This window comes from Setaria viridis, chromosome 3 (assembly GCF_005286985.2).
Source record: "Setaria viridis chromosome 3, Setaria_viridis_v4.0, whole genome shotgun sequence".
NCBI lineage: Eukaryota > Viridiplantae > Streptophyta > Magnoliopsida > Poales > Poaceae > Setaria > Setaria viridis.
The window spans coordinates 41,636,728-41,642,979 of NC_048265.2; positions in this window are offsets into that span (position 1 = coordinate 41,636,728).

A 6,252-nucleotide genomic window follows, 5' to 3' on the forward strand; every position below is an offset into this window, starting at 1 on the left:
GACGGTGGCCGATTCTACGATAGAAGCCGAGTACATCATGGCTTCGGAAGCCGCGAAGGAGGGTGTTTGGATAAGGAATTTCCTCATTGAGATTGGTGTGTTCCCGAATGCGTCCAGCCCATTGAATCTCTACTGTGATAACAATGGGGCAATTGTGCAAGCAAAGGAACCAAGGAACCACCAGAAGAACAAACAAGTAATGTGGCGATTTCATCTCATACGAGACTTCGTTAACCGGGGTGTGATCAAGATATGCAAAATACACACTGATCTGAACATTTCTGATCCGTTGATAAAACCACTCCCGCAGGCTAAGCATGATGCGCATGTAAGAGCTATAGGTATTAGATACCTTCTAGATTGACTCTAGTACAAGTGGGAGACTGTTGGAGGTATGCCCTAGAGGCAATCATAGAGATGATGATATTCCATTTGTATCCATGATTTATATTATGTTCCTTGAATATCCATTAAAGGCTACTTGAATTGATTTGCAATTATGTGAATTGTATGTGAAACTCTTTACTTGTATGGTTAATCTAAAGTGGACACACATGAATATTAGACTAGCACATATATTAGTTGATGACTATGTTTCACGAGTCATGGACATGGAGATGTTGAACTAATAATGTGGGCACATGTGGAGACATGTGCTAGGACTGACCCAACATGAGAAATAGTTCTCTCTTTACACAACATATACGCTTTGTCCTTAGACCTGAGATTGTCGCATGTACTCAAGATGTGGATCGACTTACTTAGGGGCTATCAAACGCTACGCCGTAACAGGGTAGTTATAAAGGTAGCTTTCGGGTTTGTCAAGAAGCATGCTATGAGACATGGTCAATCAAGATGGGATTTGCCCCTCTCTGATTGAGAGTGATATCTCTGGGTCCCTCGAGTGATCGGATCCGAAAATGCATGGCCATGCTACGTACGGTTAAGAGTTCACCTACAAAGGGATTCCGAATCATAGGATCGAGAAAGAGCGGTCGGCTTGAAGCTAGACCAAATATCATGAGGTAAAGGGAATAGCATGTATATAATATTGTGATGGTTCGTCTGATATGATCTTCATGTGTGTATAGGAGTTGGCACGTCTTGCTAGAGGCTGCTACCGACTATTGGGCCGAGTAGGAGTACTCAGGTCATATCTATACGTATCCGAACCCATAGGGTCACACACTTAAGGGGTTGGAAGCCCAATTAAGATGTGATTCGAGTTGGATTAGGTTTAGAAGTACTAATGGGCCTCGGACCCAGAGGCCCGTTAGGAACCTCTATAAATAGAGGGGTGGGGGCGCCCAAGGGTTTACACCTTTTTGGTGAAACACATCTGTTGCGCCTCCCATGCCTCGCCTGTTGCAACTCGCGGACCTAGCAGTCCAGCTTGCGATGCTTCCTCCCTACACGCGTGGATACCTTGGAGGTGTTGCACCTGCAGCACTTGGATGAGCCGCCGACGGGCCACGACGAGCCGCGGCACGAGGGCGATCTTGCAGCACGTGGACGACTACGCTGATCGACTTCGGTGCATCGACGTGAATCTACATCTTCCGCATCAATGCATCGAGTGGTAATCCCGTGATCCTTATACGGCAGTTTTCCTGGTTTACACGGTAGAAATTTTTGATTTGCGCTAGTGTAGCCTACCTCGTATCCCAACAGTGGGTGCCGTCGAGAATCAAGGAGTCAAATGGTGACACAGGGAACATGATTTAGACAGGTTCGGGCCGCTATATCGTGTAATACCCTACGTCCTGTGTGTTGATTGTATTGAACTTGGGTGAGTTGGGAGTTGTTGTCTTGAGGAGGTCCTTGCCCGCCCTTATATAATCGGGGGAGCAGGGTTACAAGCGAGAAGCCTAGTCGGGTACGGTTATAGAGTTCTACTCGGGGTAGACACTACCTTCCATATACCTAACTAGTCTTCAAGAGTCCGAGTGGGATACGCCTTGCTGCATAGCCCCCATCTAAATTATGTGCGAGTACGACCCTTGGTGGGCCGCACAAGGCCTACTCGCGGGCCCAGGATCCATGCCCAACATCTGCTATGCCCAAACCTGCTTCGAGAGTGCTAGGAAGTTGTGGACCGAGAATGTGTGAGTTGGTTATTAATTTGCTCCTCGATGTGGGTGTTGGTGACTTGGAGTCACGCTTGAATCCGTCATATTTGTTCTAAATCTAGAAAATTTTCAACCTCGGCAAAGGTAGCCCCCAGGTTGGCCTGGGGTCTGGCAAAGATGTTGTGGCCGACCTGCTTAAGGTTGGCTAGTAAATTGCAGGCGCGTATAGGGCGCTTGCGTCTTTCTCGAGGCCAACTTGGTCGGCGTTGCCGCGGTCGTTGCGGGGCTGCTGGTGCTGCTCACCTGCTGCATCTGCGTCAGCAACAGGTTGTTGTTGGGTGTCAAGTTGCTCCTGTTGGCGTCGTGCTGCACGGATCTGGTTCCTGGCATTACGGCCTTCTTCTTGAGATTCTGTTTTGCCATCCCGAGGTGGCTCATCAGCAGAGATTATGAAAGCTTCATTATCTAGCGTGGAGGAGTTTCTCTCATCACCGCTTCCGTAGGGATTTGGTGTCAGAATGATGTGAGGCACCTAGAATTCACCACACTCTGAAAACTGGGCGGGTTTGTGTGGGTCTCCAGATTGGATTTGGAAAACCTGGTCAAGCTCGACGGAGTACTCGGTGCTCGATTTCCACAGACTAAAGGGGACACGGGATGGGTCCTGCGTCGACCTTGTGGAGCGTAGCGCCGCCTCAAATAATTCTATACACTTAGCAATAGTGATGCTAATATGATCTAGCCCCATGATCAGGTCGGAGGGCATGGGTGGGTGGGTGCCGGTGAGTAGATTTGGAACCTTCTCATAGAGAGAGAGTTCGCCGACTTGCTAGGCGAGCGGCATCATGATCTTTGGGTGGAGAACTTGTTCTGCCAGAGCAGATCCAATGGAAGTTGAGTCAGTGCTGGGCACCAAGTTGACTGTAGTTGTCGAGTCAACGGGAGTCGCCGAGTCGACCGAAGAAGTGGTCGGATCGGAATCCGCGGTCATGGTCTCGAATTGAATTTGGACTAGGTTGGTGAGGAAGTCCTTCATGCTCTCAGGAAAAACTGCACCGGGACGGGATGCCGTCGAGGTCGCAAGAAGGATCTCTCAACCCCCCCTACCTGGCACACCAACTGTCGAATTTATAAGCCCGACAGTCGACCAGGGGGTTACCTAAGTGGTTGATTCGTAGATGAGAGTGATTGCTAAATCAAGAACTCGAAGGTGATCATGAGAACACGAAGGGGACACAAGGATTTTAGACAAGTTTGGGTCTCCGGAGAGTAATACCGTACATCATGTATGCTAGATTGTATTGCTCGAGATTTATCTGATGATGGGGATACGCTCGGGGGAACCCTTAGCCACCTTATATAGGCTGACGACCAAGAGTTACAAGTCAGTTTGAATCTAATCTACTCGGTAGTTACATGGAAAGAAATATGAGTCAGATTGTAATACGTGTTCCATGATATCCAAGTAGGTTTGGATAGTCTTGGTGCCTTGACGTGTACTTCAAGTAACTTCGTGCCCTCGGCCCGCACGCCCTAGTCGGGCGGGCCCACTTGTAAGGTCCGGCCAGTATCCAGGTCGGTGCAGACCCATAGAGTAGCCATATCCCTCAACATCTGGTATGGTCACTGTGCTACCGGTCCTGCACCGAGTACTAGGTCAATCAAAAACTCCACATTCTGATCTAGGGGTAATTCTGTCAGCTCTTCTGGAAACACGTCAGGAAACTCACACACCACGGGTACCTCTTCAAGGGTCTTGGAATACAAACTGCATAGTATCAGGGCTGTCTTGGGGTACACGGCTCAAACTGTACTTGAACTATGCTCGGACGCTCCAATCTGATGAAGCAGGCGTTACACAAAACCAGTCCCTTGTTCTTATCCAACCAATCCATTCCCAAGATCACATCTATGCCTGAAGACTTCAACACTGTCAAATCTGCTAGGAACTGTTGCTTCTCGATCACCAACGGTACTGCCGTGCACTGTAAGGTGCTCCTGACTTCTCCTAGGGGAGAACTTGTGATAATAGGCCTTGGTCGAGGTGTAGTGGGGAGAGACTGTTCTTCCACAAACTTGGTTGAAACATAGGAAAACTTGGCATCAGTATCAAACAAAACTATAGCTTTGATTAAATCAACAAGAAACTCACCTAGAGCGATGTCTTGAGCTACTGCGGCGTCCTCAGCGGTCAAGTGGTTCAGACATCCTCAAGTAGGTGGCGGTGCTGTCCTTGCTTGATTGCTCAGTGGCGGTCCTCCTGGTGCTAGTGTCTTGACGGGAATCTAGTACTGGCTACTGTGGTTCTGTCCTCCTGCCTAAGTCTTCTGTGGACACTCGTAGGACTTGTGCTCGGGCTGTCGCCATGTGTAGCAGATGATCAACTTTGCACCCTCAGGTGCGGTAGGCTGCTGGGGCCTTGGCTTCCAAGTACCTAAACTTCCTCCTCCTACACTAGGGTTCTTGTACTACTGTTGTTGTGGAAGGTAGCTGCGTGGCTTCTACTGCTGAAACGGTGAGGGTCCCGTCCTCGGCCTCTGAGACCGTTCCTGACGCTTCCTCTCATGTCCACGGAACTCCTCGAACTCCAGCCTCAACTTCTCCACTCGGAGTGCCTTGCCCACAAGTGCATGCAGAGTAGGGCAGTTGTGAGTGGACAAGTGCATCTCTATGCCATGTGAAGTCCCTTGCGAAACTAGTACATCTTCCTTTTCTCCATGTTGGAGTCATCCGGTGTGTACCTCATCAGCTCCTGGAACTTGTTGGCATACTCTTGCACTTTCAGGTTCCCCATCTTCAAGTTTCGGAACTCATCTACCTTTCAATCCATGACTGCTTCTGGGATATGGTGGTTGCGAAAAGCTGCAGCGAACTCGTCCCATGTGATGTGAGCTGGGTCTGCGTGAGAGTCATAGAAACTATCCCACCAAGCACATGCTGTCCCGATCAGCTGGTGAGTGGCCAGCGCCACACACTCCTCATCTGTACAATATGTCAGGTCATGCTTCTTCTCAATCTCCCTCAGCCAATCGTCTGCATCCAGTGGGTTATCAGAGTTGTCGAACGTGGGTGGACGAAGCTTGGTAAACCCTTCAACCTTCCTCTGCAAAGTCTCAACTGGTAGGTTCCTACACTTTCCTCCCTCCTAGTTGTACTAGAGCAAAGCATCAACCATGGTCTGCATCAACTGCGTCTGAATGGCCATCACCTCTGCAAGGTTAGGTGACGGTGGTGCCTGCTGGTCCTCTACACCTCCAGCATTCATGTTCTGCTCCTGTTCCTCCTGACCCTCCTGGTGAGCTTCTCCCTTAGCACTAGCTGCATCTTCTCGTACCTCCATCTCTGGGACATGTCCACCCCACCCTCTATGATGACCTCCATGAAGTCCACCTCAGGGACCACGACCTCCACAGTGACCACGACCTCTACCAGGGTTAAACCCATCCTCGTTGGCCGCCTCTTCAAAATGGTGCAGCAACCGTCCCGACCTCCTTAATCCTGACGTCTATTCCAAATGAGATCGTAATCAGTGGTTACTCTCAAGAAATTAGGTAGGGGGTTAATTAAATTATAAGAGAAATACAAAGATATATAAAACACACAAATAATTTTACATGGACAATAAGAAGCATAAGAACCATAAAATCCATATCACTCAAGCAAAGGCACCATACAAAAGAGGTGTATCTCGAGATCTACAATTGAAGCCTTCAAGATTACACGAGGATCATCATGCTACTACATCGAGAATCATGGGGTTGGTAGTCTCTAAAGCTACAACATCATAGTGAGGCTAACTTGAACCTAGCACTAGATCAGAAGCGGTCCTATCAGTCGGAGAGCGGGAAGCCGTTGTTGTCCACCTCACCATCTCTAGGGTGGTACTCAGGAGTAGGGCCTCTCCACAGTCCTGACTCATCATCCGAGGGCACAGACAGCTCCACTGGGTCTCCTCCGTATAGCCGTGAGAGTGTAGATAGGGCTCTAGTCATCTCCGTATAGCAGTCATCCCAACCCTTGCGAAGGACCTCCATCTCTCAGTCGCACCAGAACAGTGCAAGGCCCTGAGCGTGAATGGAGCAGGAGGCAACTTTTAACCTCTCGTCGGGCTCTTCGTAGGCGTCCTCCTGGTTCTGCCAGGCTGTTCTCTCGAAGTACACCTTGGGTAGGCAACGGTAGGGAG